This window comes from Lichenostomus cassidix, chromosome W (assembly GCF_008360975.1).
Source record: "Lichenostomus cassidix isolate B80296 chromosome W, HeHo_3.0, whole genome shotgun sequence".
Lineage (NCBI taxonomy): Eukaryota > Metazoa > Chordata > Aves > Passeriformes > Meliphagidae > Lichenostomus > Lichenostomus cassidix.
In genome coordinates this window covers 4,003,208-4,029,604 of record NC_139510.1, presented here as the reverse complement: position 1 = coordinate 4,029,604, position 26,397 = coordinate 4,003,208, and the positions used below count along the sequence as shown (strand labels likewise).

Below are 26,397 nucleotides of genomic sequence, written 5' to 3'. Positions count from 1 at the left end.
AACTGATTGTGTCAAGGTCAAATTCTGTGAGCTCATCAGACTTATTGTTAGTTCCCACAAGTCCCCCTTTTTGTTTTTCAACTAGAAATGCTTTAAATGTAAAATGAAAACACTCTATGATGGTTTGTCCAGTCGGAGAATGTGGAATGCCAGTGACATGGTGAACACCCCAAAGTTGCAAGAATGGTTGGGTGTGCTGAGCTGCATAACCAAAAGGAATGCATATGTGTAACATCAGATAATATCTTCTGGATATTACCCTTTATAAAAGTTCAGTGAATTCACATCATAACATTAACAACATAACCAGAATCGTTAATACAGTAACAATAACCGTTCTAAAATGCAAAATTACATTTTCCCACACATAAAATTTTAGCATAAATATTGCATTATCTAATTGTTCTTGAGGAGCCACACTACCCCTTTTTTTGTTTTTGGCAACATGTGCTTCTCTCAATAAGAACATGAAAAGAACACAAAGTCATAACAATACATGGAATAAAACAATAAGCTTACTACATGCTCAGCTCTACATGCACCCATTGATACATGAGAGAAAGGATAGTGATTTAAGAAAATACATCATCAATTGCCTAACCACTCTACTATCACCCAGAGTCTGCAATCCCTGGGGAACCTCATTTCACAGGCAGGACCTGGAGAATCATTCCTGGGCAAGGATTCCAAGTTTACCTGGAAGAGGGTCCAGCTGTCATAAGGCCAAATCAGCAAGTCAAAGTGACTCAATCACATTTTTAGTGCAGAAACAACTGGGACTGATGGCATACTTCCCAACCAGCCAGGGCCAGGGCTTGGTCAGAGCCTAGGCCTCAACTGGGAGGGTCTCCCTAAAACATCCTACAAACAAGCCTCTATTAATATCAGTTGGGAAATTCTCTTAAAATGATACATTTCTTGCAGATAACTACACAATGTTATGTGGAATTTTCTAAAGCAGCCGGCATTGTAATTTAATTTAACTAAATAATCAAAAGTACCATAAACAAACTGCAAATATCTAAAGGAATGTACATGTGCAACATCATTTGAAACTGTTACTCATTCTTCTGTGCCACTTATGGAAGACAAAACAGCAAAGATTGTTATGAATAGTAATATTAACCAACCAATGTAGAAAAACTAGACCCACAGAATTCTTGATGAAACCAAGGATCCAATAGACCGTATGTTCACATGGTTAAATCTTCATCAGGAAGGTTACCGTTGACTCCATCTTATCTCCATAGCAGAATAACTGTATTTTTCAAAGTAAATGAGCATATTTCAATAAAGCTTAAACTTAACTTCACCCAAACTGAACATCATTTAAACATAACAGAAAGTAAACCTAACAAAACTTAAAGTTAACATCACTGAAACCGAACGGAAATTAATCTTAATAGAACTTAACAGAAGATAAAATTAACAGAACTTAAAAAATAATAAACATTAAACTGAGCAACACTTAAATTGAACAGACTTAACCTTAATTGAACTCAAACTTAATGGAATTGTGACATCGCGGCAAGAGGGAACTCACAGCAGTCTCAATATGAGATATAAAGTAAGCTCCCTTTTATTTCACCAAACGAGAGACTTATATCCTGTTACAGAAGTTACTATTCATAGATACACACACACCTGCAGTCTGTTCTCACACATTCAGGGATCCTCCCGGTGACTCCCTTTTTCTTTCTCATAACACTTCTGACTCCCTAATCTTTCTCATGACATTCTTCTCACAGAACATTCTCAGGTAAACAAGCCACTGTAGCTTGTTGGAATTTTACTGAGGCCTGAGAATTCAGTTAGCATAAGTTTTGCTGGAAAACTGCGTTTTCCAACAGTTCCCCCGTTTCGCTTGTGAGAACAGACGTTGTCTGTTATCAGATTAATTTGCTTTGCTATAAGTAATTCTTCTTATTAGAATTGTTATAAATTTACTTAAGGAAATTTCACTAGTTATTTAGATATGTTGCCATGGTCTAGAAATTGTCATTGCTGAAAACATTCACTTCACAGGTAAAGCTTGGAGAACCTTTTCCGGACAAGGACTCCAAGTTTACTTGGAAGAAGGTTTAATTTTTATAAACTCAATTTGGTAAATGAAAATTAATTGATCACATTTTGATGCAGAATACTTGGGACTCATGGCATGTTTCCCAGCCAGTTAGAACCAAAGCTTGGCCAGAGCTTAGGTGCTAAGTGGAAGGGTTTTCTTAGAACATCATGCTTTGATTAATATTAATAAGGAGAGTGTCTTAACATGTTACTATTTTTGTAGATAACTATATAAGGTGAGATGAAATATTTGAAAACAGTGGATATTATCATTTGACTTTAACTAAGAAAGATGAAACTGCAAAGCTTTTGTGAATAATAATATAAACTAACAAATTTAAAACTTAAAATTAATATCACTAAAAATGAATAAAACTTAATCTTAATAAATCTGATTTTAAACTAACAAATAGGACTTAACTACAATGGAATTTAAAATTGATATCACTTTAACAACTTAACTCTAACAAAATTTAAAACTTAACAGAATTTAAAATTAACATCACTTAATATTACTTAACAGAATTTTAACTTTAACAGAATTTACAACTTAATAGAATTTAAATTCACTATTACTTAACTTTAACAGAATCTGTGCTTAATCAAAAGTACTTAACAGGTAGTTTAAACTATTCAGTATAACTTCACCCACAGGTCCTCATTCACACATCAAAACTCTCAAGAAATCAAAATCACACTCTCATCAATCACAGGCTTCATTTACACATTAAAGCATTCAACACACTCTCAGTAGGCCTACAATATTCACACATACACACAAACTCTATTTTAAGTAATGCTTTAGCAAAATTCAATTTTCGTTCAAGGCTTTAGTATTCAAGGTGTTATTATTTTTTTATCAGGATAATATCTTGTTACAATGCTTCTTTATTAGTAAATCGCTGGAAATAGGTTTTGGTCTCGGTGTCAGTGCAGCCAGGCTGAAGGAAGAGCCGATCTGCTCCATTCTGTATCAAACTGTTGTTTTGCTGGCAACGCTGTTGGTTAGTTCTGGTTCGCTGCTGAAGCTGTCAATCATTTCCTCATCCTTGGGGAGGAGTAGAGTTTAGAGTTTCACCACAGACGTTACAGTTGGGGCAGTGAAGGAGGCGTGGATGGCTCGCGGCTCCACCCACCGGGGCACCCTCTGGGACCTCTGTTTTCGCCGTCATTTGACCGGAAACCACGGTTGGAGCAACTTCCGCCACAGGTCTGTTTGTGGTCCGCAGGCGGCACGCAGTGAAGGGTAGGGGCCGCCGCTGGTTTTTGTCACTGGTCACTTTCCGTTTGTTCTTTTTGTTTCTGCAAGCTTCTGTGCTGTGAGTATCTCTGTTGCAGTGGGAACACCAAACTTTTCTGTTACAGTTTTTTCATATGTGTCTTTCACTCCCGCATCGGTAACATCGGGATGATTTCTGGTTACTTTGTTGCTTTACCCACGATATCTGAGCTCGTTCTAACAAAGCATTCAGTTGTTCTGGCAAAAGTTCAACAGTGACTCTCTCAAACAAAGCAGCTAAGATGTTTTTCGTTGTAAAGTTGCCAAACTCTGTGATACATTGAGACAGGAACAGATTTTTCATCCAATCGAGTAACTTTGTATTCTCGGCTGTCGGCAGTCTCTCCCCCCCCCTCCCTGGCAGGGGGGGCTTCCCTGCGCTGCGCCGCGGCTGCCGAAGTTTTACGCATATCAAAAGCGGCACAGTAACTCACAGGTTTTTCTCTGCTCCATGCAGCTGTTATGTCCTGTGCCGTGAGCCACGCAAGGTTTTGCTTTGTGGCATGTTTTTGTAAGCAGGCTACGACTTTACTCCATGGTTTACCAAGCTTTCTTGCAATTTTATCACAGTCCAAAAGCAAAATAGCTCCGTAATTCAACCACTCTCCCACACTGAATACTGTAATAGGATTTGTAAAAAATCCATAAGCTTGTCCTACCACCATCAGGCCAGCCAAATGTAACAGGCTACTGAGTCCGTGCTTTTCTAAAAAGCATAACAATAAAATTTGGGCTACCTCTGATTCCATTTTGGTCCAGCTGGTTTTAAGGGTCCTGGTCAACACCGTCTAAGCACTCGATCGAGGCTCGCAATTGCCAGAGTTGTGCAGTTCACCGAAGTATAGCCCCCACGGTAGGCAGGTCCTATTTGGCCTGTGTCTTCCGATCTTCCCCAATTCGGGCGAAGATTTGACACGCTGAAGCTGCACAGCTCCAGCACCTCTCCGTTCCCGCCGCTCTCAGAAGCAGGGTCGTAAAACTCCGCTGTCAGGGTCCGTAGTCGTCGGCTCTAAATCTTGCTAGCTCCGTATCACGTCGGAGTCACCATTTAACGAGATACGACGGGAGGGAAACTCACGGCACTCTCAATATGAGATATAAAGTAAGCTCCCTTTTATTTCACCAAACGAGAGACTTATATCCTGTTACAGAAGTTACTATTCATAGATACACACACACCTGCAGTCTGTTCTCACACATTCAGGGATCCTCCCGGTGACTCCCTTTTTCTTTCTCATAACACTTCTGACTCCCTAATCTTTCTCATGACATTCTTCCCACAGAACATTCTCAGGTAAACAAGCCACTGTAGCTTGTTGGAATTTTACTGAGGCCTGAGAATTCAGTTAGCATAAGTTTTGCTGGAAAACTGCGTTTTCCAACAGAATTGAAAATTAGCATTGCTTGAACTTCACTTAAACTTAACAGAATGTACCTTCAATAGAACTTAAAATCACTTAAATTAACAGAATTTAACTTGAATAGCACTTAAACTATTTAGCAACTGATTCATATAGAATTTACTATAACACAGTAGAGCCTCACCTAAAGGCCTAAATTACAAATCTAAAATACTTAAGAAGTTAGAACAGCATTCCTAGCATATTTGCTGGAGCACTTTCACGCTTGCATGCACACAGACATTGTTCAAGGTATACCTGTGAAAAACATTCCCTTGAATTCAGTGAAGTGGTCACTTTGGATGCCTTTGCATCTTTTGAACCTTAAACTTACCAAAACTAGATTTAAAGTTGCGAATATTACTTTAAAAGTTTCAGATACAGCAGAATTTATCTCATTTTAACACCATCATTACAAGAAAAGTACTGAAAATTTATCATACAGCAGTTAAACATCAGTGAATAATATGCAAGGAAACAACTGAGTCGTACATGAAATAGCAGCAGCATAGAACTCTACAGGGTTGAACTTCTGCAGGATTAACTGGAAAGATCATAAAAGTGTGGCAAATATGTTGTGATTATACATGATTTAGGGTAAAATAGAAATTACTAATGTAAAAGAGCTAGAAGCTAGATAATAGTAATAATAATATTTTTAAACTGATTTAGAGAGCCAGAGATTGTATAATGATTTACTAAGATATGCCAGCTGCGATCCATTTATTATTTTCTTAATGAATTTGTGCCTACCTGGTACTGGGGAGGAAGAAGAGAGGACAGCCAAGTAATTGAGAGAAACCACCAAGTGTAACCGAGCATCCCGCCCTTGGACCCCAGGACCGGTACGAGTTGGTTCTCAGGCTTGGACTAGGACCAAGGACCAAGGACCAAGGGAGCATGCGCACCTGTCATAATTAATCATCGGGACCCTCACCCACAATTAATCTGAAGACACCGCGCTTGCGTGAGCATATTTAAATGAACTTTGAACTCATTATAATACGAAGTGGGGATAGGTATTGAATATGTATAGGGGCTTTGTCTAACTTTATGCATACGTAATCTGTAATATAAACTTAGTGAAGTGCTGCTGAGGGTGTGCATGTCTTTGGAGGGGCTACCCCCCATGCACCCCAGCTGGAATAAACACATACCTACTTCATAACTATCTGAGTTGTGGAGTCAATTCCGTGCTTCAATACATAAATCAATTTTGAGACTAACCTATGGTAACTATAAACATTATTGAAAATGCCTGTTTCACAGTTGATAGTTTTCTAATGTAAGCCTAAGTTTCCTAGGATTTTCCAAAGTACAGCCTTACTAAGAGAAATTATAACATCGTAAATTGTCATATTAAAGCTGTACACGTGAACAAGCAAAGCTGGCACTGTGCTGTCTATTTTTACAGTAGAGAACCATGAGCTAATTATATCGGATTCCCTAATAGCTTCTGCAAATAACATACATGGGGTTAAGCCTAGCGTGAGCCTCACACAGTTAATTGCACCTAGTAGCTTTTGTAAATCATTCGATGTTTTGACATAAAGATTTAAGGTTAATTGCTATAGCTCTACATCTTGTCCAGTTAATATTCACCCTAAATATTCCAAAGAGGGCTCTACCGAATTTGTCAGGGCTACCTGAATCTATGCTGAGCAAGACTAAGACACCGAGCCTGTCCATAAGCCAAGATATTATGCACATAAGGATAAATGATGCTCTGAGGAGATAGCCTAAAAAATTAACTTTGCTGATTCCTTATGGGATCACAATGTGCTGCCTGTAATTATTTTTGTACTATTTGGTTCATCCCAGGTAGCTTTGGCACCTCAAGGTCACACAGCTGGAGTCCGAGCCATTCTCTAAACATTTTGTTGGATGGGTGTCAAGTCAGCTCTGTGAACTGCTGGGCTAGGTATGGAAAAAATAAATTTTACCTTATGGGAAAAATCAAATTCTACCCTATGGTTTTAGTGTTGATCCCTCAGTTTTATCAGAGTTGTATGACATTATAGCCTCAATTTGCACATCACAATAAAGCTGAAGTAATATATATGTAACTGAGCAGACCATAAAATTATTTGTTCAAATTAAATACTTAAGGTACATCTATTAAACTTGCAGATTGAAGAACTGACTTCTCAGCACTCATGCAGTCCTTATTTGGAAGAGCAGATGCTAGTAGTCTGCAGGCAGAGGAAAAGTCTTAAATTTTAGGACAGTCTTAGAAAGAGAAAAAACATAGTGGGTTTTCCCTTCAGAGATCTGCATTAAAAGATAGTGTAATATGTAACCTCAGAGAGGAGACACAATATGGGTTCTTCAGGAGAAATACTCTGTCCTACTGAAATCCAGAAAAAATAAAAAGCCTGTGGAATGTCTTAAGAGAAACAGAGGTAGTGAGAAGAGGGGGGTAAAGGGAGCTGAGGTTTATCCACAATAAAGGCTGCAAATAAGGCAGATTGTTGTGATTCATATACCAATTCTGTAGAGTTGAGATAAAATGTATTGGGAAAGGTTAAGCTGACTTGAACAATCTACATCTGGCTAAGACTCCATGAACATCAGAGGTATACTTAATATAAAATACTTTCAAAACAACTCAGCAACAAATCTGGCTCCTGGCCCAACTTTTTCATTAACTAAGTTGTTATCATCACTGTCAGCCCATTTATTTTGCTGCAATGCTTTCTCATTTGTGAAAAGCTGGAAACAAATTCAAAATACAACTCAGTTGCACTAATTAACAAGGTACTCTGAAAATACATTCATGAATCAACCTATGGAGGCCTGGAAGGGCCCCCAGGCCCCCCCGTGCAGCACAGCTGGCACCCACCTGCTTCCCTGTCACGGGGGGGGGGGAAATGCAGGGGAAAGCTAGCGGGGGAAAAAAGTGGCGGAGCTGGCTCACGCCGCTTCTGGTCCAGCTGGTGCTTATTCTATGCTGCTCTGCTGGAGTTGTAGCAGAGACGGGATGGCTCTGCTTGGGCCAGGGGATGCACTGAAGCATATAGTAAGTAGCGGCCCCGCGCCCCCGCCAAAAAAGCCCTGACCCACCGAGCAGCCCCCAGGAGGAGGGATTGTAGCAACGTGGGGTTTTAGGATTCCATGTGCTCCTTTGTCCCTCTGCTTTGTATACCATTGGTTCATTTTGAAATATGCTCTGCTGTACCCCGAAATCTATTGGTGGGTTCCCTATGCCTGTCTTCCCTTCAGACTCCCCGGGACTGGCTCTAGGGGAGACAGTCCCTCCCCTTCCTTTCCCTTTATAAGGCAATGTCCAGATCAGCTTGACGTTTCTGCATCTCTGGGCTGCTAGCATCTGCTACCTGCCTTGTCTCCCTTCCCCCTTCTCCTTCCCTGCACCCCTTTTCCCGTTACCCCAAATAAACATCCCTAGCAGAACAGAGATGGAGTCCAGTTCTTCCTTTGTCTCATGATACTACTGCTTGAATTGATGTGGTTGGAAGACTCACGCCATGCCGCGGAACCTCGGGGGCCGCCTGCCCCGAATCCGGTGGAATTACACGGACCAGGGACCCCGGACCGGGGGGGAGCCAGCCTGTGCAGCCCTCCCGGACCCTGATACTTCAAGGGATATTAACATCAAGGCTTCTCTCATTTAGAAAACAGTTACAGAGTTCTGTAAGGAATAATAAAAGGTGCTCCAGTGTGGAGAATATGTTGCAATACGTTTCAAACTGCACCAATACTTCGGGATGCCTTCAGGGGAAGAGTGCAGCTTTCAAGCGGGGGGAGGATGAGCCAAAGGTGAAGCAGCTGCAGTGAGGGGGGGTCAGCTGCTGGGGTGGTCTCTATCAGCTTTAATTGCAGCGAGTCCCGAACCAAGTGCTACATCGTTAGTAATTTTGTGGCTATTTCGTCCCCTTTTTGTAGCTGCCTTTCATGATTTGACAAAAGAGGCAGTCTGCACATCCACTCTCCCCCCACTTCTACCGCTTTTAAAGCATCCAGCACCACCCTCCAGGTAGTTGATGCCTAAAATGCTGGTAGAAATAAGACACAGACACCGCAGTATAGGGAAAAAGAGTATTACCTTGGTTTAATAGGATCCCAGGTGCACCATCGTCAAAGGTGGAACCACGCCGACCCAGCCCACCGGGTACAACCCGTATACAATTTTGTGGACCTCACAAATTAGCATATCTATCTAAAATCCCCCAATAAGAAACTTAACAAATGAAGTAATTGTCCCCCTATTCTAATTATCCCCCCCCAAATGAGGCTACAACGTAGTTTACAAAAACATGTTCCAGAGAGGAGGCTCCATTCAAGGTTGGTGCCTCATGTTCTTGAGATTGTAGGGATGTTTCGTCTTCCCCAAAGAATTCCAAACTAGGCTAGAGTACAAGGGCTATAAACATGTGGCGCTAAGATACAGGGAGTGAAAAGTACAGGGAATGGGAAAGAGTATAAAATGCATAAAAAGGGTATAAAAAGAGTATAAAGAGAAAGGACAAAAACCATCAGGCATCATAGCCATCAAAGATTTGGCAGTTTCATCACCTCGGGAAGTAGAGTCAAAGATAAGGTGTCCCACTCATTTTCAAATTGCCGTACTAAAGGCATTCTCTGAGATAGCTTTTAATCCCTGGCTTTTACACCATAGCTGTCAAGCTTTCAACGTGTGCTTGTTATACTTAATACCACGTTTAGCTACCATAAATATTTACAATTGCCTTTTCTTCTTGGGATATTTGATTTCCCATCATCCCCAGCAGCTCACCTCAAGGGTTGAATTCGGTCTGGACCTTTGCAGCTCTACCCACCGCCTTCTTCCACTCCACTCGCAGCAGACAGTTCTATGACCGCCACCTGAAGTCGTTGTATCACATGAGGATCACCAGATGTCACTGTTGAGACAGACACAACATTCACATACAGACACACACCAACGACTCCAAGCAAAAGAAAGAACTACTCTTTATTACTGCAAAGCCTCCTTTATACAATTTCTTAGCACTCGCATTACATATTCATTGGCTCCTAACTTACTACATTACAATATTATTGGCTACCTATAATAAGCACACATTCTTACAAAATAACAGACTCCCTCTTGCAGCTGCAGCTTCTCCTCTTGTTGTTTTTGCTTCTTGCTTCTGTTGAGGGTAGAATTCTCATGGGTACAAACTGATTGTGTCAAGGTCAAATTCTGTGAGCTCATCAGACTAATTGTCAGTTCCCACAATTCCAGGTCAAATGTTACAATGATAGTCTGGAAGATGAGGTGAAAAACTTTATTTTATGGGATCTTTGCTTGCATTCATCTGTCAAAATAAAAGACCAGGCAATGCTGTTTGCAATAAGAAAGCTGAAAAATAGACAGCAAAACCATTATTTTCAATACTACAGCAGCTTTAGCTAAAATATTCCAGCCTTCACCCCCTGCTGAACTAATTTTAGCCCTCATTCAATGCAAAAAACCCCAAAAACGAAAAAGAAAAAGAACATGACAGAAGGATGCTGAGCAACAGCTCATATGTGGCCCCATTCATCCAGAGCTTGTTCAGCTCTAGGACTAGTACATACAGGATAGGAAGCAGTCTGAAGGTAAAAATAGGGATTGGAGATTAAGCAACAAAGAATTTCCTCTTGGCTAAGGTTTGCTGATGCCGTAAATCCATCTTAAGGGCTCAGAAAAGCTGCAGCGACATAAAGGAAAGTGCTGACCAGGTATAAACTTGGTCTGATGTGCTCCTGCTGGCAATGTGGTGTCTGGCTGGAGACTTGGTCTTGTACCATTCTCATCTTACTTAAGTCCCTCTGCAGCTCACATAAACCCAGAGAGCTGGAAATAATTTGTCAGAAATGCAGTTTGTCTCAGTTTGAAAAACAGGTGTCTGCTAGAGAAGGCAGGAACCTCCCTTAGAATAGAGAATATGACCCCCCTTCCTTCTGAATTATAACTTTGAAATCAAGGGGGTTTCAGGCAAAGATATGGGAAAAGGAATAACAGTTCTTTACTAGTATTTATGAGGCAAACAAGCAACAACAACGGTAGCAACAACAACCAAACCAGAAAACCCAGTAACAGCCTTCTCTGGGCTGTCAGGCACCCTCCCTTTTGGTGCAGTTACGGTCACAGCCGGCAGGGGCGCTGTTGGGCTCCCGGTAGGGCAGGGCAGGTGTGATGATTCCCTTGCGGCTGCAGGGAGCCCTGTTACACGAGTTCAGGCGAGCCTCCCTCATGCGGTAATAGTGATTTATGGAAAAAAAAAAGGCAAAACTTCACAACCTATATAATTTTAAATTGTAAAGCCGGTATGTTTATTACACGTGGGAGGTAGCCCTCCAAAGACAAGCACACCGTCAGTCCCGTATAGCTCGGTATATATGTGGTTACATGTTACAAATTCATAGAGTTTCCTAATATGCTTATACATATGCATAACCTATCCCTGCTTCGTATTATAATGAGTTCAAAAGTAATTTTTATATCCTTGCGCCTGCGTAGTTCTGTTTTGTGGAGGGGTTCCGGGGTCTTTGCAGAAGGTCTTCTTCACTGACCTTCTCACCTTCCTGTCCAAAGGCCAGAACAACAAATTTGTTTTTTTTGCTAGCGTGGAAGTTCCAGAGTATCACAGTCCTTGTTTGGTAAACACAATCAATGTTAAGTCAATAGATATATTGTGTGGTGAGCAGTTTCTTACAAGTTATTTCTTAACTTCTGATTCCCTTGTATCAATAGCAGATGGGCTGGATGGTGGGACGGGGTGCAGCAGGAACCTCAGAGCAGCAAGCTGGAACGGCAGGGCTGGCTCACCCGGGGATAGTGAGCAAGAGACAGCAGGAACTCCACAGCTGTGGCAGGAACTGCAGGCGTCCCGGCAGGCACGGGGTGTTGAGTTGCAGTGTAACAGAAAAAGACCGAGGCAGCGGCAGAAAAACAGCAAGGCTAGGCAGTAACAGCTGGGCTTCTCCATAGCCACTGCTGGATGCAGCCAGGGAGATGCACACTCCGGGAGGGGGAAGGGGGTCAGGGTCCCAGGTTTTCCCTTGAGGCACCCGAGTGGATGGTGAAGGTCCTTCCCAGTCAAATTGGGTGTTAATAAGGTCCTAGTTCAAGAGCTGCTTTTATGAGCAAAGGCTCACCCACAGTAAGAGGTAGCACAGAACTGGGCTCCGGTGATGGCAGTGAATTCTCTCGCAGGAAGCAGCAGCGCAACCATCCCCTCCGATGCCCAGAGAGCAAGAGAGCGAGCTATGAGCTGCGCTCAGCTCCTTCCCCTGGCCCAAGTCTCGTGTGATCTCTGCCCCTCAGAGAGAAAGCCCTCAGATAAGAGAAGTTCAGCCAGGTGCTCTCCTCCCCCCCATTGGTACATCTTTTGTCTCTCTTAAGTATCGATCGTTATTGGTCTCATAGCAACGGATGGGACAAAATGCCTTAAGAGAAAGAAAACAAAAGGAAAAACCTAACCTCCAACACAGTTATATAGCTACTCTTGATCTGGTCAAGCTTGGATGATCCAGTAATACCTGGATTAAGGGGCAGAGCCATAGCCCTGACCTGCCTTTGGAGAAGCTGTGGGCAAGGACAGAGCTGGCTCCTTCCCAAATGAAAACACTGATATCCAGCCTCCAGGTTACTCCTGGCCAATAACATGATGTCCTTTTTACTCCATGCCCACAGGACCTAAATTCTGGCACCTCCCCAGGTATGAGCACTCCCCAGCTCCATGGATATTCATGTCATCTAACAGAGCAGTGGTGGCCTTGGGACCTCACATATCATCATGCTCTGTACGGCTTAGATGTGGTTTCCACTCTTCACTCCTTAGAAATCACTTTAGAGAAATCTCATCCATTTAAGAGATTCAGACATTAACTGGTTGAGACAGTCTGAAGTACAAATTTCCCAGTAGACAAATTTCCCATGTTTCCCTCCTCTCTTCCTTAGAAAAGGTTTTGTCTGGAAATTAGAGATATCTGAAATCAGTCTGTTCTAGTTAACTGTACTCTTGCATTGGACCATAGCTCCAGCATCATCAATGCTAAATCTTCTAATGATATACAGCAACTCAGTAAATGACAGCACAGTTGGGAATTTTTTTCCCAATGTTGCCAAGCGGTAATTTAAGAGTGCAATAAAGAAGGGTCAAACTAAGTAATTTTTGCTGCTAAATCATATGTGAAACATGCTCAATGTGTCAACTGCTGATAAAAGATAGTGTCTATAAATGGTTGATGTGCTGCAAGTCAAGGAGGCAAAACTGCCATCCTGAGATCATGGTTTTCCACACAGGAAAATAATTTGCAAGTATATTTCCACTGGGATCATGATGCAGAGCCATGATTCTGGTCTCACTCAGGGGATGCTCAGCATCTGACTCATTCCTCATCCTCCCCAAGGCATCTGTGGCTTTTCTCTTGCAGGTTGTCTGCAAGCCCATAAGGTGAATGAAACCTTCTTGCCCATGCAGCCCTGAGGACAATGTGGTGGTTATGGGCTGGCAGCTCTGGACAATTCAAAGAGGGAGTCCTTGGAACAGTATTTGCTTTATGCTGGTTGTACTTTGCTCTCACTGTTTACTGGTGTAAAGTTGTTCCAGCAGAGCTTAACTCAGTCTGCAAATGGTAACTCAGTTGGTTCTACATGTGTAGATGCATGTCCTGGTCTGCAAGGGCTTCTGGAGGCAAAGTGGTGAAGAACTGGCTTAAGATAAATTAATAAAAACCACCCATACATGGAAACAACATTTGCTTTGTGTTGTCTACATGTGTTTAAAATTACAACCTGGTTTACGGGGCACACAATTGGAGACAAGATGTCAAGGTGGGGACAGATCGCTGGTGCTTTAAGGGGGGAGATGAATGTGGGCTGGGACAACCGACTAGGAGAAATGTTCACAGCAAGAAGGGATGGATGGAGCTTTTCCTGTGCCATTTATTTGTACAGTAGCACAGACTCACATGGGGTCCTATGTTGGGGAAGATGAAATAGGAAAGCCTTATAAATATGATTACCTGGCAAAAGATGCTGAGAATATGGAAAATATAAGCGAGATTGAAATGAAGACAAGCTTTGAGTTAATGAACAACTAAAAAACAATGGTACGGCCGACTGGAGGTGATCCCCCCTCCTGATGAAACAATACCCTCTGCCTGCAGGCAGGTCCAAGGGTCAGAGCAGACCCTGCCAAATTGGCAGAGGGTCCAAAAAGCAGTTTTTAGGGTTTAAAATATAACGCCGTATGGTAATGTGATGATTCTTATAGGTTGTATGTAAATGTTGTAGGATTTTTAGCTTGTTCTAGATTGGTTAATGAAAATTAGAATATTCAACACAGAAGATGATTTATTGTATTGTAAATGGCAGCTCGCTCTCTTGGTATCGATCTCTCTCTCTCTCTTGCTTCTCTGACCTGCTTTGGGCTGCGTCTGGCAGCCCCGAGCAGGTCTCCTACACCCACACCCTTTCACAATAAACCCCATGCTCTAAGACCTGACTTCAGAGATCTCTCGTGTCTGTCCCAACCATCTGAAACCGACAAACAGACCTTCTAATCCTACAGATGGCGCCCAAACGCGGTTAAACGGCCGATCCAGCTTCTTCTGCCTATAGGAGACTTCTCCATGGACGGTAACTAAAAGACCAGTTAAAAGCCACCTGAAAGGTGTCGTGAGCACGGCATTACTGTTGCTCAGCGACGTAAACGCTGGAGCTCTATAATTTTGCCAAGGCACACCTCGAGCACAGCGACCCGTTACTAATAACGATCAGCTGGAGCTCTCGGAGGATCTTGCCCCGCCAATCCTCAAGCACAGGTGGCCACTGCTGCGCAGCAGCTGCCCGGAGCTCTTTGAGGAAGCTTGCTGTGGAATCCCACTAGCACTGAGCACAGGTGAGCGCTGCTAAGCACCGCCCGTACTGGAGCTCTGAGTGCAAACCCACCCGCGAGGTCCCGAGCACGGGAAGCCGTTGCCAAGCGACACCTAAAACCGGAGCTCTGAAGACCCTGCTTCTGCGGCACCAAGGTGAGCAACACACTGGTCAAACTATAGGACGAATTCATTCTGCCCACTATAGAGTTCTCTATAAACAACTAAAGCGCCTATTAAGCTCAACTCCAAGTAATTTACCAAAACAGGAGCTAAAAAACCTCTTAGAATGGACCTTAATTGATTTCCCAAACGCTGAACACTCAGCTGTCTTTAACAAAGACTTCTGGGAAATAGTTGGGAACAAGCTCTTTAATAATATCTCGCGCTGCAATATGGCTGCAGCAGAGCTGGTGCCAGCATGCAGGGCACTGGTGGAGCTGTTTGCTGCAAAGGCGCTGTCCGCGGCACACTCCACGCCGAGCCCTGCTCTTTTCACGACTCCGCCTCTTGCCGTCGGGAATTTGCAAAACGGCACACCCCACACCTCCCCGCCACACCTCGCAGCTCCGGTACCCGCGGTCCCGCTAACCCCGGCCACCCCACCGAACCCCACGGCCTCTCCCACCGCTCCCGCCATCCCCGCCCTCGCCGTCTCGTTAATTCCTGCCGCCCCCGTATTTCCGGCCCCCAGTTCTGTCAGCGTTACCCCGGCACCGCCCTTCTTCTCCGCTCCTACGAGCCTACCCACCAGCGTCACTGCAGCACCGCCCTTCTCCCCCGCGGCCTCTCCACCGCTGCCGTCACCGCAGCCCCTCCCCTCGCTCCCACGGTCTCCCTCGCTGCCATCACCACGGCCCCGCCCCTCGCCTCAGCCCCCGCGGGCTCCCTCGCTGCTGGCATCGCGGCGACCCCACCCTCCCCCTCCACCCCCGCGGAGACAGCCGCTTTTCCCCCTGCTACCCGCGGGCGCAACTGCCCCCTCAGCCGCCGCTCACACAGCGCTGGTGCTCTTGTTGGAAAATATATCAGGTTAAAAATTTTGTATAACTTTAGTCAAAAGTTTTGTTTGTCTTTACCCTGGGAAATGGAATTTTAGAGCATTGTTCTACCAGATGAGGTCTGGTGAACTCAGCATATTAACAGGTCGGGAGTGACCCCGAAGATAACCAGAAAGATAAAGACTATTAACAGAACATCCGCCAGGACCTTGTGTTTATCAACAGGACATGATAACTATCACCAACAGCTACCCCAGACCACCTCCAGCAGGGCTGAAGACATTCTGGCCCGGAAAAAGGACTGATAAGAAAAACTGAAGAATGAAGAAACTAATTAGCATCAGAGGCGAGGAGATTCAGATCCAATGAGAAACTGAATACTGGGGGTTTGCTCAACTTTAGACCAATGAACACTGACCCAATGCTTTCCTATGTATTTTTACTGTATAAAATATCTGAAAAATCGAGTAAAAGCTATGTATCCTGGAATGATTCTCTCTGCACACCCGGGCTATGTGTGGATGCGATGATTTCTGTGGTACATCCTGGCCAGAACAACATCCTGGCCTGATAATAAAGTAATGCCTTGACTCTCTAACATTAAAATGTTGTTGGAGGGGTTTTGTATTTTTTTTCCCGCAGATTCGGTGACACTCTCAGCACCCCCTGTACACGCCACCGCAGAAAACCTGCCTCTATCACATGGCGTTCCGACACAATTCCCCAGCTCCGGCACAGCACCGAGAAACAAACCGTCCCACTCACCCAAGCCGTCCGAGCCGGCAGAGCGCTGTCTTCAAGCGTGGCTGCAGGCTCTCCCGTGCCTGCCGCAGCCCCAGCTCAGTCTGCCGGGACCGCTGCCCGCCGATCCAGTGACCACCCCAGACCATCTTACGAGCTCCCACCGGCTTCACGTAGCGATCCAGCCACCTACAACCCCACCGCCTGCCATCGCCCCCCCGCAGCAGACTCCCGCCGCTTGCACGCCGCTCCTCCCGCCCCCCGACACCCCGACATCTTCTCCCGCTGACGGGAATGCCCCGCCGCCGCTCCCCGCCACGGATCCGGGCATGGCCGCGCCGTCTCTTCAGCAGCCTTCCGCTTCCCAGCTAACATATAGCACAGCTCCGCTGCCTCCTGTAACCCCAGACGTCCCAACGTTCCCGGCCGCGGCTCCGGCCACCATTTTCACAGCGCCGCCACCCCCTGTGCCTTACAACCCACCCAGCATCCAACCCCCCGCCATCACGACTCGCCACACAATCCCTGTGTCGCAATCAATGCATGTGCAACTTCTACAACCTCCAATCGCAACAGTCCCTTTAGATCACCTGACGCAGCAGCCTATAGCAGCTTCCGCACAGCCACAGCCGTCCGCGGTACTTCCACTGCCTCCGCCGCCGCACCCCGCAGCCGACCCAAGCAGCTCTGGGACACAGCCGCACCTGTTCGGATACCCAGCTGCGTTTCTGCCTTCCACGCCCCTGGCACCGACGAGCACTACCTTGTACTCATCCACATAGCCACAGCCAAGCACACAAACCGTGCAACGAGGAGAGCGAGGCTGGAATATAACAGCTGCGTTAACAAATACAGAACACTCCCAAAAATGTTTTCATAATTTTCAATTAACGGACTGGCATGAAGTCAGACGCCAGATTTGTAAAGAAGAAAGTCTAAGTCCTTTAACCATGCCTGTGATATTTAGCCAACAAGCCAGTGGCCCTAGGACATGGGTAGCTATCCCAACTCATGAGATAAAAGAGCTGCAAAAAGCAATAAAAGACAGTGGCATTTGCTCCCCATATTTTAAGCAACTGCTGAAAAGTACCCTAGACAGACACACACTCACACCAAATGACTGTAAAAACCTTGCTAGTATAATTCTCACAGATTCACAATACCTGTTATGGGAACTCAAATGGAAGAGGTTGCTTACAGGAGTACTACCCACTTATAGACAAAGTACTGATGCAGACCTTCACTACATTTGTGGACCGAGTAATCCAAGTAGCAGAAAGACAATATGGCGATGATATAGCTCGCCCAATAATGATACGGGACATTATTGAAAATAATGCCAATGCGGAATGTAAAAGGGTTATCAAAGCCCTGGGGAAAGAAAGACCCACAGTGCCTGAAATGATTGATGCTTGTAACCAAATAGGGAGCCCACAGCAGGTGGCAACTATCCAGGCAAATTAACTTGGAAAAGCTCTAGGAGAAAAAATTGAGAGAGCTATCACAGCTCAAACAGCGCAAGCAGCTGCACAGGCAGCACATGCAGAAGCAAGAGACCAAAAACTTACTGAAATCCTAGCTGCCCTGTATCTAAACTCCCAGCAGCAAAGCAATACTATGGCTGTCATGCAAGCTGCTCTTACATCAGGACCTGGCTACTTCTCTAAAAAACCTAACCATATCATGAGGAACTGGCAAGAAGCCAAAAGGGATGCACAAGCACCAGGCCGCTGTCCAATTTGTGGGAAGGGAAAGCACTTTCCCTGGCAGTGTCGATCCAGACATAAGTGAAAGATACAGCCCAAAAAACTTCACCACCAGCGCACAACGTCATCGCGTGACGAAACAAGTAGTGACATCCCAGACACCCGAGGTGACATTTATGGATACCCCGACTCAGAAGCACTTCGCTTCGTCATCAGCAGAATCCCAAGTGATGCCCCAGAGCTGCTACCCCCAGGGTCCTGGTGCACTTTGGCAACCTCCAAGCCAACAACCTTTTTAAAAGATAATGGCTATGACTATATTTCAACAAGCATTACTGGAACTTCGCAAAATACACAAGACTTTTTAGTTGTTGGTAAGGAAAGGAATGGCATCCTAGGACTGCTTGTATTGCCCTGTGTAATGTCTGTTAACTACAATGAAGAATTACTAGTGCTAGCCAAGGCCTGCTATCCCCCCCCTGCATATTTCACCTAAAACCCCTATAGCTATTGCTATAGCACTACCTGTGGGGACTGTCGCTGTTGAGCTGCTAGCAGAGTAAGAAGACCCAGGTTCAAAGTGTGGCATCCAGAAGAAGATTTTATTATTTAATTCCATCTTATATTGACTTTTCAAAGGTCACCCAGTGTCGGGGGTTGAGTACATTTAGAATTTCTTCCCATTCCTGTTACTAAGCAACAAATAGTTGGATGTTTAGAACCATCAAGTCTTTTGTAAAAGACAAAAGGTATGCTTGGGCCGGGCAGGGTAAGGGAAGAGCCGGCCCTTGGAATGCTCTCTCGTGGTTCAGATGCTGGGAGGAAAGGCTGCTCTTTGCTTTTCGGCTGTGGCCAGAGGAAATCCAACTGTGCCCTGTTTTTCTCTTCTCCTGGCTGGGTGAGCTTTGATTCAACCTTTTTTCCCACTGGGAAGGGCCCGTTTCCCCGGGCTGCATTTCCTCGCAGCTGCTGCCGGGAGAGTCCGGCTGCCTCTGCTGCCTGCCCCTGCCCTTTGCCGCACGAGACCGCGGCATCTGCTGTGACTGCAGAAATCCTTGCTACCTCGCTAGCTGGCCGGGAGAGAGCCAGCGCCTGCCCCTGCTGCCCTGCTTTCTCGCTGCTCCGAGCTGCTTCGCTGCCCTCCACGCTTTCTCAGCCTTTTCCGCCATTACCAGCTGCCTGAGGCTGACCTGACCCTGCGCCACAGCGCTACCTGCAGCCTCTCGGGAGTCATCGCACCTGCCCTGCCCGGCCGGGAGCTCAACAGCGCCACCTGCAGCCGCTTGGCAGTCATCGCACCTGCCCTGCCCGGCCAGGAGCTCAACAGCGCCCCTGCTGCTTGCAACCGTGATTACACCACACAGGAAAAGGCTCAGCAGCTCACAAGTCATCTGCTATTGGTTTTCTGGTTCTAGTTGTGGTTGCTATTATTGTTATTGCTTGTTTATAGATACTAGTAAAGAACTGATATTCCTTTTTTCCCATACCTTTGCCTGAAAGCCCTTGATTTACAAAATTAAATAATTTGGAGGGAGGGGAAAAATCACATTCTCTGTTCTAAGGGAGGGTTCAACCTCTCTTGGCAGACACCTGTCTTTCAAACCAAGACACCCAGATTGGTCAGTTCGAAGCCTCCCCCTAGGCCTGATTGGCCAGGCCTGAACTGTCCACATCCCGAGAAACTGTTTTTAATAACATCCAAACTTTATCTTTGTTTATAAAACACAGGAAGAAGAGAGAAAAGGATTCTCACAGGAAAGGTCTGTGCTAGCCACAGGGGACTGCACATCAAATACCACCACACTGTTTCTCAGCTGCTCCTGAAAACCCCGAGATTCTATGGGTTCAACAGATAAGTCAACAACGACCAATGCTAACTTGTGAACTGTCAAATGGTGGGGTTCAAGTTAATATCACAGGAATGACTGATATGGGTGCAGATTTCTCAGTGATCTCTTATCATCGTTGGCCAATAAATTGGAAATTGCTAACTCCCCCAGGCACTCTCACAGGCATTGGAGGTGTCACTCCGTGCTTGCAAAGTGAATCTGTAATCAGTATTATAGGACCACAAGGGAAAAAGGCATTAATCTGTCCCTATATAGTGCAGAAACCCATCACAGTGTGGGGAAGAGATTTGCTGTCTCAATGGGGAGCCAAAATTTAACAGGATTTTTCGTAGGGGCCACTAAAGCACTCAGCACCTTAAAACTGACCTGGAAAACTGACACACCTATTTGGATTGATCAGTGGCCCCTGCCTAATAATAAGCTGAGTGCCCTCAGAAAATTAGTGGCCGAGCAACTAGAAAAAGGCCATATTAAACCCACCAACAGTCCTTGGAACTCACCTGTGTTTGTAATCCATAAGAAAACTTCTGACACCTGCAGATTGTTACATGATCTTAGAAAGGTCAACGAAGCAATTGAGAACATGGCCCCTCTCCAACCTGGCCTGCCCAACCTTTCTATGATCCCAAGAAATTGGCCGCTTGTAATCATCGATCTAAAAGACTGTTTCTTCAACATCCCACTGCATCCAGATGATGCTCCTCGTTTTGCCTTTTCCGTCCCAAGTACAAACCTGCAGGAACTGCTTCAAAGGTATCATTGGCTTGTTCTGCCGCAAGGCATGAAAAATTTGCCAACAATTTGCCAGTATTTTGTAGCCCGCGCATTATCTCCAGTCCGTGAGCAATTCCAGCAATCAATTATTCTCCACTACATGGATGACTTGCTCATCGCAGCACCAACACAGCAACAAACTTGGGACAGTGTTGTTGCTGAAATTAAAAAGGCTGGACTGGTGATCTCAGAATCAAAAATACAAGAAACTGCCCCCTGGAAGTATTTAGGTTGGAAACTAACAGAACAGTCTATTGCACCTCAAAAAATACAAATCCGAACTGATGTCCGTACTTTGCGTGACTTACAAAAGCTTTTAGGAGAAATCAATTGGGTTAGGCCCGTGTTAGGAATCACTGCTGATGAACTTGCTCCACTTTTTGATTTGTTGAGAGGAGACAATGACATTAAATCTCCTAGATCTCTCACTCCTGAAGCTTGAAAGGCCTTAGAAAAAATCACTGATGCCCTACAAAACAGACAGGCACATCGCTGTGTGCACGATAAACCCTTTTTCCTTGCAGTATTAGCAGAAAACCTGAGACTGTGCGGTCTCATTTTTCAATGGGATTCCGCTCAAAAAGATCCGTTGTTAATAATTGAATGGGTTCTTCTTTCTTACAGATTGCCAATCGTCACACCTTTAGAAATGATGTCTCAAATCATCATAAAAGGCAGAGCAAGGCTTCTTTCGATAGCAGGTTGCGAATTCGCAATTATTTACTTGCCTATGATCAAAACTTACTTTGATTGGGCAATGCAAAAATCAGAGGACTTGCTCTATGCCTTGCTCAATTTTCCAGGCGCTTGCTCTATTCATTATCCAGCACACAAAATGATCAAAGCTAAATTATGCTACAAAGAAAAACCCCTGATCAGTGAAGAGCCTTTAGATGCACTCGCTATCTTCACTGGTGGGTCAGGGCAAACGCACAATTCAGTAGTCACATGGCAGAACAAAGATACTAAAGTCTGGAAACAAGATGTTCAAAAGGTTGAGGGCTCACCTCAGATTACTGAAGTGGCAGCGGTTGTGAGAGCTTTTCAGCTCTTTCCAGAGCCTTTCAACCTAATCACTGATTCAGCATACGTTGCTAATATTATTAAAAGAATTGAAGGATCTGTTCTAAAGGATGTGAACAATGACAAATTGTGTCTTTGGCTCACCTGTCTCTACCAAATTCTGTCACACAGAACTAATCTGACATAACGACGAGAGGGAACTCACGGCAGTCTCAATATGAGATATAGAGTAAGCTCCATTTTATTTCACCAAACGAGAGAGTTATATACTGTTACATGTGTTACCAATTATAACTACACACACACCTGCAGTCTGTTCTCACACATTCAGGGATCTTCCCGGTGACTCCCTTTTTTCTTTCTCATAACACTTCTGACTCCCTAATCTTTCTCATGACATTCTTCCCACAGCTCAGAAACACAGCTGTGGTTCCCAGGTATCAGCTTCTCACAACAGCTTGTCAGGATTTTCACTGAGGCCTGGCTATGCTGAAGCTTTGTTCAGGCCTGTTTAGTTAGCATAAGTTTTGCTGGAAAACTGCGTTTTCCAACACTAATCCTTATTTTGTTTCCCACATCAGAGCTCATTCTGGTCTTCCAGGATTTATGGCAGAAGGAAATGCATGAGCTGATGCATTGGCATCAGCAGCATCTGATGAAGAAGTTGCAGCGGGCATTGAAAACTCTACTTCAGTGCTTACTGCAACTACTTTACCCAATACTATTGAACAAGCCAAATTGAGTCATGCATTTTTTCATCAGAATGCACAGGCAATCAAACGAGATTTTCACATTACCTTAGAGCAAGCACGAAACATCATACGAGCTTGCCCAGACTGTCAGCTTGTTCAACCTCTTCTTTCCTCAGGAGCCACCAACCCACGAGGGTTGGAGAGCTTGCAGAAATGGCAAACAGATGTTACTAAGTACCCCTCTTTTGGGAAACTTAAAAATATTCATGTCTCTGTCAATACATTCTCAAATACAGTTTTTGCTTCTGTACATACAGGAGAAACAGCTAAGCATGTTTGCCAGCATTTTCCACAAGCTTTTTGCTATCAGGGTATCCCCCAAGAAATTAAAACTGATAATGGTCCTTTGTATGCTTCACAAGAATTAGCTACATTCTTAAATGACTGGGGTGTTTGCCATACATTTGGCATTCCTCACTCCCCCACGAGTCAAGGAATAATAGAAAGAACACATCAAACTCTAAAACGCATTTTAGATCAACAGAAAGGGGGAGAAGCCCAGGCTACACCTCAGAGGAGGTTGAACAAAGCTTTGTATGTTTACAATTTTTTGAATAGCTCTGCAGAAGAGTCTGATCCCCCAATATACAGACATTTCTTAAACAACAAAAAAGCAAAACTAAAAGAGAACCCCCCAGTTTTGATTAAAAATTTAGAATCAGGACAAATAGAAGGACCATACAACCTTGTAACTTGGGGGAAGGGGTTTGCATGTGTTTCCACAGGTGAAGGGCTCAAGTGGATTCCAGCAAAAAATGTGAAGCCGTACCACGCATCGAAGCCTGCCGAAGCCTCCACATCGGCCAGCAATCCCGCAAGTGAAAAGCAGGAAGCAAATACCCAGACCTGAGCCGGCAGAACCATCAGGAGAAAGTGTTCTGCCAAAAAGCAGCTCAAGAAAAGAATGGAGTTTGATCATTTGCGCAAATGCATGTTACTCTTATTCCTTTGTTTTAGTTTTTGTAGTGAAGCTTTACCTGTAAATCAACCAAAGACAAATGTCTGGGTTGCTTTGGCCAAGTCTGCAGGCTCCGGTACCATTTGTCTATCTGACACAAGCCCTGACAAACCTTTTTCAACCTGTTTAGTTGGAGTACCTTTTCCAGAAGGTTTTGATAATGTTACTCTTGATAAATATTTGCCATATGATGATCATCATATATCTCCAACTCCCAGCCACAAACACCAAACTTTTATTGATAATTCTATGTTGTATGAATTTATCTGATCATTCTGTTTTCATTCATAAACAGCTACAAAACTTAAGGGATTTAGTGAACCAAATTACAACAAATTACCCATCTTGGCTAGACAGTTTGTTTGATGATTGGAGCTTTGCACCTTGGCTAAAGGAACTCTGTAAAATAGGCTTGATTATTCTAATAGTAGTAATTGTAGTTTTAGTAGCAATACCCTGTATACTTCAGTGTGTGCAAAAGTTGATGAGTAAGACTGTGTCCAATATCTTAGTTGTTCAACAGAATGGGGGAGGCGTTGGGGAAGATGAAATAGGAAAGCTTTATAAATATGATTACCTGACAAAAATGCTGAGAATATGGATATTGAAATGAAGACAAGCTTTGAGATACCAAACCCCAGTTACTGAACAACTAGAAAACAATGGTACGGCCGACTGGAGGTAATCCCCCTGTTGATGAAACAATACCCTCTGCCTGCAGGCAGGTCCAAGGGTCAGAGCAGACCCTGCCAAATTGGCAGAGGGTCCAAAAAGCAGTTTTTAGGGTTTAAAATATAACGCCGTATGGTAATGTGATGATTCTTATAGGTTGTATGTAAATGTTGTAGGATTTTTAGCTTGTTCTAGATTGGTTAATGAAAATTAGAATATTCAACACAGAAGATGATTTATTGTATTGTAAATAGCAACCTCTCTCTCTTTTCTGCTCCTCTTCTACTCTCTCTCTTGCTTCTCTGACCTGCTTTGGGCTGCGTCTGGCAGCCCCGAGCAGGTCTCCTACACCCACACCCTTTCACAATAAACCCCATGCTCTAAGACCTGACTTCAGAGATCTCTCGTGTCTGTCCCAACCATGCAAAACTGACAAACAGACCCTCAAATCCTACATGAATATCTAGTCTTTATTCTCCACGATACCTTTTCCCTTTAAAAAAAATTTAAAGCACTTAGTTTAACAAATATTATTAAATTAAAAATGCTGCTTTTTGAAATGCAAATAAATAAATTAAAAGAAAAAATAATTGCTACCCTTAACTCCATGTTCTGCAGGACACTGCACCTCCCTTGGCTATTGACAGTGGACTTTGCAACCTTTAGTATCATTTCTCCTGAAAAAATACTGTAAGTGTAACTGGGTCTGGCTAATAGCTAACACCAAAAAGAGCAAAATTGGTGTAAAGCCATAAAATACCCAGTGGGGAAATAAATTTTTTTAAAAGTATTTAAGATTTTTAGAGACTTCCAAGTGAGGGATATTATAAAAATAAGCATGAAAATAAATCTTTTCTTTGAAAGCCATCAATCATGCCAAGAATAGATACTAATTAATCTCCTTGGGGGAAAGAAGGAAACCAGGCAAATCACTTCCTTGTCCTTTCCCCCCCCCCCCCATTTTCATTTTACCTCTGTATGCATGAAACTTCTCCAAACAAGGGTGAAATCCTTCATGGGGAAACCGAGTCACTTTCTGGGTAGTATAAATCTTCAGTTTGGAAAGAATTTCACCAGAAATGAGGTGAGTTAGATGCTGGGGTGTGTGGCAGGGAGTCGGTAAACGTCCTCTGCATCCAAGGGGGACTGGCACGGCGGTGGTGCAGAGCATTGCTCCTCTGCAGATCCTTCAGCCACTCATCTTTACACCAGCCCGAGGTTTGGTCCCACACATATTCAGCCTGAGGAAGTTATTTTCCCCTTTGCTGATGTAGCTGTATGGGGCCAACATATTAAACCCCCACGTGGATACTTTTATTGAGCAGCAAAGATCAGATCTGGCTAATTTGGGGAGATGTAGTTTGTGGCTTCACACCTTCAAAAATACACATTGGAGAATTACACTCTTTGGCAACTGTTTCTAAAGAAAGATTAAAAAAAGAAGACAATGACATTTCTAGCTGCTGTCACCAGGGACCCCAAAAAATTCCCAGTGTTGCTCCCCAGCTGCCCATCAAATGACCTCATGGTGTCTCTTTTCCCAACATAGTACCATGCTTAATGATGCCACATGCCTGCTGGCTTCCTGCTGATAGATTTCAGAAAAATACCACTGGCAGCATGTAATTTTGGGATAAAAAAAAATTTTTGGTCAACATTTTAATTCTCAGTCATCAGTGGGGTGACTTATGTACCAAAGCAGTTAATGGGTGGATGAACATATATTAATAATGGAGATAAATGGCAAGAAATTAAAAAACATAAGATTTCACATAAAAGTTCTTTGATGGGAAAAATCCCAGTGTTGGGGGAAAAATCATGGACCAAACCTGGTTGGTGGGGGTTGCAGGATTGCCTCCCAATGGGAAAATTGAATAAATCCCCATGGCTTGCAGGGGTAGGGAAATACTTAAGCAGAAATACTGCCCTGTGGCTTATACTTCACCTCTGAATGCCTCCTGATGAAGAACAAGCTGGGAGTCATGGTGGATGACAAGTTGACCATGAGCTGGCAATGTGCCCAATGGTATCCTGGGGTGAATCAGGAACAGTGTGGCCAGCAGGTTGAGAGAGGTGATGTCGCTGTTGAGCAGCTAGCAGAGTAATGAATGCACCAGTTCTCAGTGGCAAGAAGGAATGACCTTTATTGTTTTGATTTCATCACATATATAGAGTTCTCAAAAGTCACCCAGATTGGTCAGTCAGAAGCCTTCCCCCAGGCCTGATTGGCCAGGCCTGCACTGCCCAAGTTCTGGGACACTGTTCCAACAACATCCAAACTTTATCTTTATTTACAAAACACAAGAAAACTTCTCATGGGAAAAACCT

The 26,397-nt window shown here is 44.1% G+C and overlaps 1 long non-coding RNA gene across 1 annotated transcript in view; it reads left to right on the top strand.

Moving 5' to 3' along the window:
• The first annotated feature begins 10,755 nt into the window (after positions 1–10,755).
• Positions 10,756–26,397, top strand: part of LOC146425329 (uncharacterized) — a 440,420-nt gene continuing 424,778 nt past the window's right edge. Inside the window, exon 1 of the long non-coding RNA XR_014846599.1 lies at positions 10,756–10,932. This is a non-coding gene — a long non-coding RNA (uncharacterized LOC146425329). The remainder of the gene's footprint in view (positions 10,933–26,397) is intronic.